The sequence below is a fragment of the Pinus tabuliformis genome, chromosome 9, assembly GCF_031772625.1.
Source record: "Pinus tabuliformis cultivar Carrire ecotype Pingquan chromosome 9, CPIR1, whole genome shotgun sequence".
Taxonomy (NCBI): Eukaryota; Viridiplantae; Streptophyta; class Pinopsida; order Pinales; family Pinaceae; genus Pinus; species Pinus tabuliformis.
Genome location: NC_142307.1, coordinates 1,073,415,213 through 1,073,430,642, shown reverse-complemented (window position 1 = coordinate 1,073,430,642; position 15,430 = coordinate 1,073,415,213).

Here is a 15,430-nt window from a genome sequence, read left to right as displayed (position 1 = left end):
TCCATCCATAAATGAAAAGATTTCACATCCGACGCATTCATCAATTATCTAGTCAATGAAGGGTGTAGGGTAGTTGTCTTTTGGACAAGCTTGATTTACATCCCTATAATCAACGCACACTCTAATCGTTCCTTGTTTTTTCATAACAGGAACAATATTTGATACCCAATCGGTTAGAGGAACCGGGTAAATGAAACCAGCATGGAGAAGTTTTTCCACTTCTGCCTTGATGGCAGCGGCTTTCTTGGGGTGCACCTGCCGTAGCCGTTGTCGTACTAGTTTGAAATTTGGATACATCTTAATTTCGTGTTCAACGATACTCGAGTCAATGCTTGGAATTTCATTATATGAGCAAGCAAAGACATCTTTGAATTTGTGAAAAAGAGCGTTATATATTTCCAGTTCTGAAGGAGAACAACATTTTCCAACATAAATATTCTCTACAACATCTGTTTTGGTTGAGATATTTATGGCGATAGTCTCTTCAATGTTGGACAAGTTTCACTCGGAATCCACCGTGTTTACAGTATTTGATGGGAAATCAAAAACTGAAGGATGATGAAGGTCGTCAGTGATATCTTCTTCACAATCCGGAAGAAGGGAACGATGGTGGTAATCTTCCCAAGGCGCCCTTTCAATCGCCATTGATTGAACAATTCCTTCGTTGGTGTAATGCACTCGCGACCAAGGATCTGAAGGGGTGCCATATTCTTTAGACCTATCTATCCAAACGCTTGATGAGCATTGATTTGAGTTTGTCTCCCATGCTAGGAACATTGATTGCTACAATATTTCCATTGGGCTTGGAGGCAATAGCTGTGTATGATCCATGTTGATATCGTTTTCTGGGATCTTTTTAATCGAAGATATCATATTGTAGGTTCCTACCGACACTACTTCCGCCAGATTGATGGGAGGTGGAAGTGCAAAAGTTCCCATTAATATAGGGTCTTTTAGTAGGCCTACTCCGATATTTTGAAGCGAATGGGGGCTTCCATGGATCATTGGAATGCTTCCCGTAACTTGAGAACCATTGGGGAGGAAGGTTTGTTGATCGACGATTGTAATCCCTCCTTGAAAGGGAAATGCAATCTTCCTAAAATAGGTCAACACAACAGCAGCCATAGCATATATCCATGGTCTTCCCAGTAGGATGTTGTAATCGAGGTTTCCACCGATTACTTCAACATCTATTTCTATTGTTTTCCCTCCTAGTTCAACCTTCAAGTTACTTAGAATACCATATGGGGTATATGTTCATCCGTCAAATGCTTTTAATGTCATCGAAGATCATGACAAGGTTGGAGATCCTAAAGTTTTCCAGCAACTCATTGACATAATACATGTAGATGCCCCCTCATCAATAATTGTTCGATGAACAGTTTTGTTGAGGGATTTCACTTGAACGAGGAAAGCTAGTTGAGCTGGCAACTAAGGATCGTATCCTTTATGATTAAAGGATACAAGATTGGAATCCTTTGGGTCTATTCCACCGATGGCCGATAATAAAGCCTGCTTTTGGGATGGGCAATTTTGCAGTACCTCAAATGTCAACATAGCGGATGGCGATTGGGCCAAATCTTCCACTATATTATAATGCTGTGCTGCTCTAGCACGAGGATCAAATGTCGACTTGTGTACTACTCCCTTTGGCGGTTTTATTGTCAGTTCAGGAATGATGGGTGGCGCAAATTCTGTCAAAGTTGTTGTCGAACTACTAGGTTGATTATCCTTGTTGTTCAACAGCTGTGGATTCCGTAATCTTTGTTCCTTGTCGATATCAAAGCACCATTTTGCTGTTTGGAAACTGACAACATCAGCACTTGAGACGGGGAAGCATTTCCACTGTCAACCAGATTTGTTCCTGGATTTGGAAATGGATCAGTTAATATTGCCGAGGTTTTTGAATTCTTGAAGAATTTTTTAAGCTCAGCTTTATACGGACAATCTGATGTCCAATGATCCTCATCGCATATAAAGCATGGATGATTTGGTTTCCTATTTCCAGAAGGGTTTGTAGAAGATTTTTCAGGTGATGATTCTTCCTGTTTCTTCTTCTTCCCTTTGGTTTTCTTCTTGCCCCCTGGTTGCTTGGTTTCTTTGCCTTTATCTGTCGAGACAACATTTACTTCCGAGGCAAGAAGTTCTTCTTTTGCATTTTGACTAGAAGTCTTACGGGCGTTTTTAGATGTAGCCTTTGTCGATTCCGTGTCTGTTGCGCCAATCACGCCATCGCCAGCATGAGAGTCATTGTTTGATTTAGGAGGAGGAGTGACCGAGAATTCCGGTCTAGGAGCGTCAGGTATTTTATCATAGAGCGTGCCAGACTAAGTGTAAATCAAGTCCAAATATTGTGCACGAGCGATAACCTGATCTTCAGTGACAATTCCCCCTTTTGCCACATCTTCCGTGATGGAAGGCAATAATGACTTAATAAACCATTCAGCTAAAATCTGATTAGGAACATATGTTTTTACCATTCTACGATGACGTCGCCACTCATGTATCTGATCGGATATGTGAGTGGCCGTTGTTTGCTTGAAATTGGTAAGAAGTTCCGTTCCCATTTCGTACCTTATCGGTAACTGAAAATGGGTTAAAAAGGTTGTGGCTAGGGTACTGAAGTTATCAAACAAAGCTCTGGGCAATTCGATATACCATTTTGCTGCCGGACCAGTTAACGTCCTCTGAAAAAGGCGAAGTCTAATCGAATCATCGTTTAGGGTGTTTGATGAACACCACAGATGAAAGGTCATCACATGATTCGAAGGATCTTCACCTGGATTTCCATTAAATTTAGGAATATCTGATGGAAGTATATGCGGAATCGCTGGCCACCAAGGGTCGTAAGCGATTGGATCGTTTGTTAACCGATTTAAATCAGGTAACTCTAAAGTCGCCACGAAGGGTAACTGTTGATTCAGGTTAGGTGAAGCATACCCAGGATAAGATGGAATCTCTTGAGCAGTTGGTCTTTGCATACCAGTATAATGCATTTGATGCTGGTAACTTTGGTAAGGTTGGTGGGCATGACCATTGTAGAATGGTTGATTTTGACCATTTTGAATATACGGTTGCCCACTATTTGCAAATATTTGTTGCTCAAATCCTTGGAATACTTGTTGGAATTGCGGTTGTTGGTATTGCACTAGCCATGGTTGTGAAGCCATGTGTTGTTGTCCGATACTAACTGTTTGACCAAGGTGAGGGGTAATTGTACCCATTTGGACCTGTGTCATTCCACCAGTCGGCGATTGTGGTTGAGTCGCAGGGTCAAGAGGCTGTTGCATTACAACCTGAGAAACCTGAGGTTGACATACAATAGGCAGCACTTGTACTTGCGACATCATCACAATAGCTGGCATAGTTGGTATATTTGACATAGGTAAACATTGTTGCATCGAATATACAACTCTTGGTTGTTGAGGTAGTATCGGTACCCAACCGCTAGATGTAATTCCAGCATAACCTGAATTTTGTTGTGAACTCCCGTATGGCTGTCCTCCTGGAGGGGACAATGAAAGGGTATATTGCCCCCCATATGACGGTAATCCGGTACTTAAAGGAATGGTTTTCCCTTGAGGACCGGACTGCCCAAATTGATATCCCAAAGGATCAATTTGTTGAGACTCAACATAAGAGTTTCTGGATACTATTCCGGATGAACAAACAGGAACGGACCATACTGTCGAAATAGCCCCTAAGTGGGCTCCTTCTAGCGATTGAGAGCTAGTTGGGACAAATGGTATACCGGCGAACATTGTTGGAGTGATAGCAGGAAGTTCTACCGTCGCTGTGTCGGACGACACAGTCCTAGATGTTGACGGTTGTTTAGACATTTCTAGTCTATCCAAAAGATTACCTAGTGATTCTACAGGAGTTTCCGCTGGCGGTAGACTAATTTCTGAGGAAGAAGGATACAAAGCGATCCCGACTCCAAATTTTGATGGAGTACTAGATGGAGGATCCTCCACAATCTCTTCTATAGCAATCAGACCAGGTGGAAGAGGTAGACCATCAGGTTCGTAAAATATTTCTGGTGCCGAAGAAGGTATGGAATCTGCAGCAACCGATGTTTGGGGAACAAAACTTTCCGAACCGGTTGTAGATGGAACTGGTTCAGCAATACAAGTGTTTACCCTTAGACTAGGATCAGTACTACTGTCCTTCGGTGGTTGCTGAACTCCTTCTGTAAAGGCAGGGTTACCAAAAATGTTTGGAGTAACCAGAGTCTCTGATGTTGTTAGAACACTTGTTCTAACTTTACCAGGAGATTTGGAACCGGTTAAACGAGTTCGCTTTGTCCATAATAGTTTTGATTCCAGAGAAAAAGACGGTTGACTCGTAAGCCTCCACGAACGACGGGGTTTCAATTGACTTTCTTCCATGATTGCGGATTACTCGATCAACTAAAAATCAAGGGGAAGTATGTTTCCGAATTAGATGAATTTTAGACGCTTTGACACAACTTGTTTTTTCAATTTTAAAGAGTCGAGAAAAAACAAAAGATGACTCTAGTCGCCTTCGATTTTTAATGAGCCTAAAGTGACAAGTGCTCAGATGGACCTTTTCCGTTAAGGAGTCTGAAAAAGGAACAAAAGGGACTGCTCTGGAAATCTAGGCAGAGGGATTACCAAACCAATCGAAAAACTGCAGAATACTTTTTACGGTACGACAGTCAATCTTCCCGAATGCTGTGTTCAGTGCATTGCGATCGATAGGGTGGCAGACACGGCTTCCTATGGATAAAGGATTAAGCCTATTGTGGTATCCCAAAATATACTCGACGGTACGTGGGAGCACAAGTCCGTACTGGCACTTATCGTCTCAAAGTGGAGGAATCACCCAACTAACAGTGAGAACAATAGTTACTAGGCTTTACGACACCGGAATACGTCTCTAGCCTAGACTTCTAGATGTTGTGCGTTAGGTTCCAAAGCATTGTTAAATTCATTAAATCTATTTTATAGTTGATCTTGCTTAAGAAATTTGCCTTTCAGGTTCACTGCGTGATGTAGATGTAAAATTCCTAAAATTCAATCTAAGATGATAAGCAGTCTTTTATCTTTCTCTGTGCAATCAAAATCCTAGCTACTAAGGAAAGAAAGACAAAATTCTTTCAACAAAGAGGAAAGAGCACACACTATATGCACTGTCCTAAATCAAACCAATCAAACAGTCTAAATGCAAATGCACATGCATGTATTTGTTTTCAGCTTTCTTAATATGTGAATGATAAAAAGAAAGCTATTGTGAAAATCTGAATTACTTTTCTAGCAACAATTACTAACAAGTTTCTTTTCAAAATCAAAATGAAGACAATGACAACACTTTGCAATTTGGAAATGAAGACTTGCTTTCGACACTAGAAAAACTACTAATTCAGATCAAATACAATAGTAACAAGGTAATCGACTATCAAGAGCAATCAGACTCTCTTCTATGACTGAAAATGACACTTGCGACACTTTCAAATCAAGAAACGACAGTACAATTACGTTACTTTTTTGCAAAGGAGAACTGAAAATGACTCAACAAATACACAAAAACATTTACAGTTCTTTGCACAATGGAGGTGGAATATCAGCAAGGAAAGGGGTTTCAAACAGAGGTGTACTGACTATAGGCAGCAAAATTCTTAAATAGATCTGAAAAGAGTGAACAGAAACCAACATTCAGGAACAATGACTAGTCTGATCAGCGCACCTGTAACACAGTGAATTTGAAATGCAGTGCACCTACTACACTCGGGAAGTGCGCTGAATTTCAGATTCACAGAACAGAGAGTGCGATGGGCCAGAGACGAGACTTTGCCTAGGTTCTGGGTCACAGTTTGCAGTTCAGTTCAGGGATTTTGGCCGAGCAAGTGGTAATCAGTAAATCAACAACAGGGGTAGATCTAAGGAGGTTACTAGAGCCACCACAAGGGCAATTAGAGAGTTTGTAAATCAGTTGTTTAATTCATAAACAAAACCCAGAGATTGACTGAAGTGGCATTTATCTACTATGCAAATGCAGTTTGAAAGCTACCTGGCTCAACTTCAGGCTCTGTCTGTAAGTTTATAAAATAAAAAAATGTAGATAAACAAACAACCTAGTCGCTCCCCAGCGGAGTTGCCATTTTATTACAGGGAAAAGTGTCTATGCAGAACTGCTAATCCCACTAAGGTGTGGTAACTACCTTAGAAACAAACAAAGTAAAGCTACTTTCATTTTCCTTTATGAAATATAGATGAGAGAAGAATAAAGGGGACCAACCTCTGTCTTGCGCTTGGTTCCTAGTTCGATTCCTCTCTCTTCTGATAGTCCTTTGCTACTTGCTTCCTTGTACACCCAGATTCATAGAGTACCTATAGAATCAAAGTAGCATAACACTGTATAAGAACATGGATATATTATCATGAACAATCTAGGATCAGATGTAAATTGACCATACAAATGCATGAAACATAAATGACCCAAGAGTATGGAGGAAAACTTGAATAGATCTATTGATAATCAAGAAAGAGCCAAGAGAGTTACAACCAGTTGTTCTAACCCAGCATCATCCTCTCAGCAAGTGAGCCCTTCTTCACCTCATGCAAAGCTTAGATCACCCAACACTATGATGTTACCTCAAGAAACCAACAAAAATTCCTTACAAGATGCAAAATTCTAGCCTCTGGATCTCTGGGATGAGGGATCCATATATAGATATCTGTGAGGGAGATGAGTCAGCTTGTGATTTGATTAGTGTCTTCCCTCTGATAGTTCTTTCTTCCACTTGGAGATTGATGATCTCTTACTCATCCTTGGTCGAATTCAGAATGGCAAGTGTCACAGGAGAAGTTTCTAGAAGATTCCATGCTTCTCCACCTCGTGGATTGACACTGCCATTTGTCTCTTCTCGCCCATCGCACCCCATAGAAGGGCTTTTTGAAATGCAACGCACCCATAGAGTGTACTTAGGTGAGATGCAACACACTTTGCCTATGGAGCAAGTGAAATGATCTTGTTTTGACCAGTTCTGAGTGGTTTTTCATTGAGAACTTCTGGGAGAAGTTGTAATCAGTTGACCATGTTCCTTTAGGGGTTGGAACAACACTTTTAGGGACTTAGGAGCCCTTGGTTTGTGGACATTTTATGCTTGGGGTTGCAGTGCCCAAAATTGTCTATAAAAGTTCTGCAGGGAAGGGAGGAGGAAAAAGAGGAAGAAGACCTATGAGCGAGACCATACAAATGGTTGGAGAAATGCTGGTAAACTCAGGAAGAGTCGTACCTCTATCGGAGGTATTCCAACAACCCCTCAAACTGTTAAAATGATTATTACAACTTGGAATATTAGAGGACTGAATATTAGGGGGAAACAAGAACATTTGAAAGAGATACTTAAGAAATATAAGCCAAATATAATGATAGTCCAAGAAACAAAGATCAACAAACAGAAATTAAAAGATATTATGAGCAAATTCAAGCCACATTATGAGATAATAGGTTAGGATGCCATAGGTAGTGCAGGGGGCCTGGAAATTCTCTGGAACCTAGAGGAGATTCAATTTGAAAATTGGGTTAGTGTACCTTGAATTCTTTCAGGAAAATTCAGGAATATTGGATCTCAGGAATGGGTCCTTCTCACCGGTGTATATGGTCCACATATACTGGGAGAATGCAGGATATTCCTTCAGAACTTGGAAACAATCCGAACCATCTTCCCAGAAACTCCATGGATTGTTGGAGGGGACTTCAACATGATCACTTCTCTAAAGGAGAAAAGGGGAGGCCTTAGAAGATCAGACTCGGATATGGAAGCCTTCGGAGAAATGATTGCGGAAAAAAGGTTGGTCGACATACCAACGACAAATGGGATTCACACTTGGAACAACAGAAGAGGAGGTATACACCAAATTGCCTCGAGGCTGGATAGATTTATAATATCGGAACAGATCATAAAATGGGACATATTCATTGAAGCAATGATACTGCTGGGAATGGGTTCTAACCATTGGCCAATTAAACTGGAACTTGACATTAAAGCTAGCCCCAAGAAACAACCTTTCAGGTTTGAGGCCTTCTGGCTCAGAGACCAGAAGTTCATGACGAAAGTGGAAGATTGGTGGAAACAAAGCTAACAAAGGGGAAGAAGCAAGATGTAGACCTTCCAATTAAAACTAAAGGAACTGAAAGAGAAAAATAAAATGGATTAAAGAGGAATTTGGAAACATCCTCAAAGGCCAGCAGCTTTTAGAACAAAAGATGAAGAAACTTCAGCAAGAAATTATAATAGCAGGCAGAAGCGAGGAACTTGCTAGATAGGAAGGGATTCTGATCGGCCAAATTGAAGAAAGAAGGAAACAAGAGGAGATTCTCTGGAGGCAAAAATGAAGAGTGAACTGGTTGCGAGAAGGAGAGAGGAACACGAAGTTCTTCCATCAGGCAACGATCCAGCATAGATAGATAAATAGAATCTTCTCTATAAAGAACGAAGAAGGACTCTGCTTAACTCAACATGAGGAAATGGAATAGACTCTGGTAATTCATTTCAAATACCTCCTTATGGAACCCAAAGAAGATAGAAGAGAGGCTACTGGGAGAATCTGCAATGAGATACCAAACATGATTACTAGAGATAAAAACCTAGCTCTTATGAGGGCAACAACTCTGGAGGAAGTGGAAGAGATCGTGAAAGGAATGAAGAAGAATAAATCTCCTGGACTAGATGGCTTCACAGCAAAATTTTACCAGGTGGGATGGCAATTCTTGGGTAAAGACTGTTGAGGAGGTAAATCCCCTCTGCGGACAGAGGCGATCCCTACTAGCCCAGACCGGGTCTAGCAACAATCATACAATGCTACAACGCAAGTTCCTAATTGCAAATTAATAGACCAGTGATGAAGGCCTAGCTGGATTCCAACGCTAGTGCTTGTAGAAGAGGTGGTGCTCCCGTTCCTTTGCTCCGGCGGATCACAATCCCCATGATCTCCGCGAATGGACACCTGCACATACAAGAAATGACACAAACACAAACACAAAATCTAGCATATGCAACTATATATCAGTCAGAAAGGATATAACTCATCATCACCACAAATAACAATAAGAGTGTAACCATAACCAATAGTCGTTCATTAACAATTCATCAAAGAAGAATACAACCAAAGTTTTGACGCTAGATTCTCCTTTGGTTGGGTAGTCAGCAACACATGTCTTGCAAAGCTTGTTGGGAATAGGGACAAGCCTCTCTCTCTTTGGTTATTGGACAAGAATCTCCTTGCTTGGATTTGGACTTGTGGGAATTAAGAAGGCTCTTGCAGCATGAAGCTCTTGGAAACTTGACAATTCTCAATCTCTAGAACTATGGAACTATGGAACTCTCCAAAAACTCAAAAACTAGCTTGCAAAGGAAATGGGCAAGCTTTTATGGAGGAAGGGGAGTTGGGGTCCCTATAATCATTGGATTGGCCATATCATCAAGGAAGATTCCATGAGAGGTGGAAAACCACTTCTTCTCTATGGAAATCCGTAGCCAACCCACCCAACTCAAGATAGATTCAGTCCAAGAATTTGTTAGGATGAAACTTCCGCCGTTTGTTTGTTAAAAAACACCACTGATTATGGTTGGTGTGGGTGCGACTCTGTGACGGAGCACCAACTGGCACGCCCTCTTTGGAGGATTCCCCCCATTGGCACGAGGTCTACACTATGGAACCGCGCCAATGGAAAAAGGGCTATTTTTAGGGTTTTTTAGCAGGAGATGTCTTCAGGGCAAACAAAGCTCATGTTCAGAGGAATGCAATGCAAGTGTTTGTAGGCCATGTCACTTCTCATAGGTCCCGGAATGAGTCCTCCAAGATGCGGGAGAGGGGTAGTAGGGACGGTAACAAGTTGCTGTGTAACAGATGCCCCCTAAAGCATGAGGACCGAAAGAGAGAGAGGGGTGAAATGCTTTACGATAACATGTCCAACCGAAAACATTGTCGCCGGAAAACCTGCGTGGAGAAGTACAACTGATATCTCAAATACATGATATATGTGGTATGGGCGCAACCATCAATAGCAGAGTACAAAATAATCTAGATCCAAGGTATGGGTGCAGCCATCCAGTGAGGATCAATAAATAGACTCAGGCATGGTCGCATCCATCCAGTGAATGAGTCATGTAATAATCATAATAATCCACAAAATCACAGCCTAGACCCCAACAGACAAAATCCAGGGGATTGCGCTCCATCTCGATCCGAACAAAGTACAAGTTCAAGCATGCGAATATAGGAATCGACGTCGAACATGCAGGAACATCATCTGATTACCAGCCAATGGTGACAGCTATTAACAGACGCGAGAGGTACCACCAATAATGACAATGGCCCTCAAGGTACTATAGGTACAATCTACGATGTGCGAATCAGTGAGCCAGTGTCGAACACCCGTAGAATCATTGGATCGAAGGCCAATGATGAAAACCTTGCGTCGAATGCGAAGAACCTACCATTGAGGCATGTAGGCTCCAAGGCACCAGAAGCGAGTCTCTAGATCAACTTCCTAGATAATGAGCTGAAGTCGACGGGAAGTGACCTTGATTGAAGGTGGGCCATAGTGTTTCCCACATCATCGACACGAGATAGAGGAAGATAAGGTTGTTGTGAATCAGAATTATGTGAGTTATCAGAGGGAGGTTGTTATTTTGCAGAAGTCAAATTCTCTTGAACATATCAGCGGCACGACAGTGGACTTGGCAGTGTTTGACATCAATCGATCAGAGGTCATGGTGACAAAGCAAAGAGCAGATGAGAGGTCAAACAGGATCACCCAAACCCATGGAGGCAAGTGAAAAACGAGATGAGATGTCCCCACCCAGACACGAATGCAGACAAGTGCCATGTTCAAGAGCGACATACTGCCGACACGACAATGATTGTGGTTCTATTTTCCCCACCATTTCTGGCGAGTACCCCAGTTATTTTTATCAACAAGCTTGACGGGATAGCATATGCTTGTAAAGCATCATTTCGACGGAATCCAATGTCATCAAGTTTTAATGAGTCTGACAGAGGAAGAACTCGGCGTCTTTTCATGTTTAGAGAGATTGAAAAGACAGCAGAAAAGTAAACTCCAAGGGTGTCCTTTGTCGTAAAGTTGTGTCTCTCGAGCCCGAAAAAGTAGAAAACAATGCTCAAAAGAATTTCCCGACCATTACGATCGAGGAGTACTTTTCATGATTAGTGACTTCGACCTGAAAAAGTAAAAAAGCGATCGAAATCACGTCGTTTCGTAACCGTTAACAAGCCTAAAACGACAAGGGCCCGACAATCTTTTCGTCTTTACACGGTCGGAAAAGAGTTTAAAGACGACCGCCTCTTATTTACGTTTAGCGAGTCAAGAGGAATAACTTGGCGATCTTTTCACATTTAGAGAGTCAGAAAAGAGCTAAAAGATGACTCCAGAATGAATTTTTCGTGTATTTACCGAGTCCGAAAAAGTATAAAATACAACTCGTTTCACCGTCTAAGTCGCATAAAAACCTATCGCTGCAAAAAAACAAGTGTAAAACCCATTTTCGACAAAAATATATTAAAATATTAATAAAAAATGACTTTTAAAACCTATTTTGAGTTGAAAAAGCTATAAGTATGTCAAAATGGTAAAAACAAAATTACTTTTACTTTTTACCTCATTGAAGAGCAGCAGTGGTCCATTTGGTGGCGAACTTCGGGCGGCGATTGTGACAGATCCGTGCGACCATTTAGAGCTCTGTCAGTTCCAGGTAAGAGGCGCTTCCTCATACTCCATTTTAGTCCATTTTTTAATGGTTTTCTTGTCCTCATTCGATCTCTGTGGGAGGACTTTGAAAAATTAGGGCTGCGCCCATTGGCACGGGTGTCAGGCCTGGACCCGCACCAATGGGCCTTTATACTCCAAAGGCCCACGCCAATGGGCGCAACTATTTTAAAAATAGTCGCGCCAACGGCCGAAGCACATTTTTTCTTTTGAATTTCAAATTTGCAAGTGATTTAAATGCATTTTGAGCCTACCAGAGATCTAATCAAGGTTTGTTTGACCATGTGGATGCAGGCAACCGAACAAAATGGTGGTCCAATGGAAAGAAAGGGAGCATGACAGTGTGGATGAATTGGCCATGGAAGACGAAGCTTGCATGGATGCCCTCAGGAATTGCGGGTTGAAAAAATTCTTCCTGACCCCTTACTTACGAGCTCAACCTGAGATCTTACAGTACTTGATCAATCTTTGGGATGAAAACGAGCAAGTGTTCCGATTACGAGACCAAGTATTGGAACTGGATGTTTCTAACATCTATTTCATCACGGGATTGTCACGCAGAGGGCCGGTGCCCATATTGACAGGGAGCAGACCATCTGGTGAGAAGATGGGCGAGGTGATGGAACGGGTGTGCCCAGGGGCACAATTCGGATCCGGGAGTGCAAAGGTGGATATTGCCACCATTCGGTATCTAACACTCAAGGCGATGTTATTTACCATCACACGGGTTGCGGGGGCACAGGCACCCCACGAGGCAAAAAAAAACCAACTCATATTGGCCACAGAGTGTCTGAATCCCACTATTTTTTATTGGGCCACAGCAGTGACTGCAAACATGAAGAGACAGCTTACAAAATGTAAGCGAGGAAAACTGAAGCATTTTGGCTACGGTTCTATTCTGGTAATGTTCATTTTGGAACGATTACCAATATTTCAGGGCCAGGGGGCCATCATAGTTGATCTGGTGCCACGAGAGCCGAGAATGGCTCGCTGGGCAGCATTGATGCCTAGAGGGGGAGGAGGCCAATAGATTTCTTGGAGGCCGGAGTTTTTTGGGTGGCTATGCCGTCAGTTAATCGTAGTCGAAGACTGGCCATACGCAGGGACCGATTTCACTGGTGATCCAATTCTCCCACTGCCAGAGGGAGATGAGTGGGATGAGGAGCTGGGTATGATCTCTTTTTTATTTTATGTTTTATGATTTTTTGTTAATACATGCTCGTTCTAACAACAGCCATATGTGTATGCAGATTTTGGCCCAAAGAGACCAGCCGGCATGTCCCCTATTTCGCGGAGAAACCAGCCTGCAGCTGACCCTCAGGAAGAGGGTACCAAGGAAGGGGAGTTGATCCAGAACCTCGAGGGGATCACCCGGGGGATTCTAGATTATGCCCGACTGGCGGATGTCCCACTAGCGTATCAGAGACATACAGTGGGAGTGCCTAGTCACCTCCACCGTCTTCTGAGATGCCTAGTGCGTGCGGTGACTTGTTATCATGAGCACCACGCAGATTAGACACCTAGGGTTTATTTTCATGCATATTTTTTGAGAGACATGTTGTCTCCGGATGTATTAAGACGAACATGTATTATTTTTTATCTATGTGATGCACGCTGTGCAAACATTTCGACACATATATATGTACATATGCTTATTTTGGATGGATCTTTTACATGTGATGATGTTTTTATATACTATGCAGATGTCTAACACAAATGTAATCTAATGTATCATTTACATAACAAATGACCCAATGCGAAATGTATTTAATCACATGTTTTATCTTTACGCAAGCTTAAAAGCACACATGACAACACATATGAAAACTATGCTTGGAAATGAATTTTATTTTTATGCAAGCTTAAAAGCACACACATGCAAACTATGCTTGAAAACAATGGAAACGGGCATGCCCCCCAGCATGATGTCTCAATTCGAGGTACATGCCCCCCAAGCTTTAGTCCATTGAAAATGGAGTGAAGGTTGACAATAGCTTGATTGCACTCGAATTGAACGAGCTCATGTTTCATTATTTTAACAAGGTTGACACACTTAAGAGAACTTTCCTTATGACACCTAGTTTCATTTGTTAAGGAGCTTGACACAGGAAAGGAACTATGCTCCAACCGGACCTAGTTTCATTTTTTAAAGAGCTTGACATAGGAAAGCGAACTATGCTCTGACCAGACCCCCTTGACATAGGAAAGCGAACTATGCTCCGACTAGAGCTAGTTTCATTTTTTAAGGAGCTTGACATAGGAAAGGAACTATGCTCCGACCAGACCTAGTTTCATTTTTTAAGGAGCTTGACATAGGAAAGGAACTATGCTCCACACGAACTTCATCATAATGAACAGGAAGTCGTTGCTTCGAAGAGTGCCACTCCCAATGGAAGGACAACATCTTAGAAGTCAGGGCCCAATGCCCCCAGGACATCATGCATGACAGCATCATCACTGGAGACAAGCACAGGATAAGTAGCCACGTAGTTGACCTGCAGTGGGGAAGATACATCCGGTGGAGAAAAACCAGTAGGGGATGTGAGCTGCGCAGGAGGCATTGGGGTACCAAAGAATGATAACTGATCGATGGTCACGATTCTTCCAGCGTGTGGAAAGCAGACCACACGGAAAAGGGAAGAAACGAGGGCCCCCATGGCATAAATGTAGTCACGGCCAAGGAGAAAACTGAAATTCGCACCTTGGACAACCATGAAGTTGAAATAGACGGTTTTGCCCCCCAAAGTAACAGGAAGATTGGGGAGGACTCCTACATATTGATAGGCTCCTCTGTCGAAGGCCAACAGATTCTACATGACCGGCACAAGCTGTGGGGAACCCAAAGCTTGCCAAGTAGTGGACGGCATAAGACTGACCGACACACCCTCATCTAGAATAGTGCCAGGTACTGCTTTATCATAGGCGTGTACCGTGATCTCGAAAGGCACATAGGCAGGGAGGCGGAAAGTAGTCAAGTGACTCCAGTCGAAGGAAGTGACCAAACTCTATGGATCAGCTGAGACAGGAGAATCGTTTTCGAACTCTGGAGAATCTGATGAGATGAGAAGGACATGAGCATGATGCTCTTTCGAAACAGAGCGATCAACAGGTGGGGAACCCAAGTTGATACTCTCACCGACCAATGATTGGTCTGGACCAGGCTTAGCATAGCCAAGTTCGGGAAGAGGAGTTCGGACAAGAGAAGAATCTAAGTCAATCTCCTTGTCGACAGGGGAGGATTTGAAGAGAGACTCTAATAACCAATAGGAAGTTGGGGTGAGGAAGCTGTAAGAATTTCCAAAACAGCGGAAACTTTATCCATGAGCGGACAAAGGTGAAGGGGATGATCGCCTTCACATAGTCTACAGGGTATTCAAATCTTCCCTTTCTTCTGAATGTTGTCAGTTGAGAGGGTGGCATCGCCATGAGATTCATAGGATGATGAGGGGCAAGTCGGATCATGAGACCATGCTTCTAAGACCCTAGGAATGCCAGGACAATCACGAAGAAGATGTTCTCCCTTGCACAATCTACAAGGAAACTTAACCTTCCGCGGAGGAGCAGAAGGAGTTCTGACTTGAGATGTACTTGGAGAAGTAGCTGCACAGGTGGCCTCACATTTATCAAACTTCTTCTTCTTCTTCATCTTCTTCTTCTTCTTCTTAGTCACCTGGTT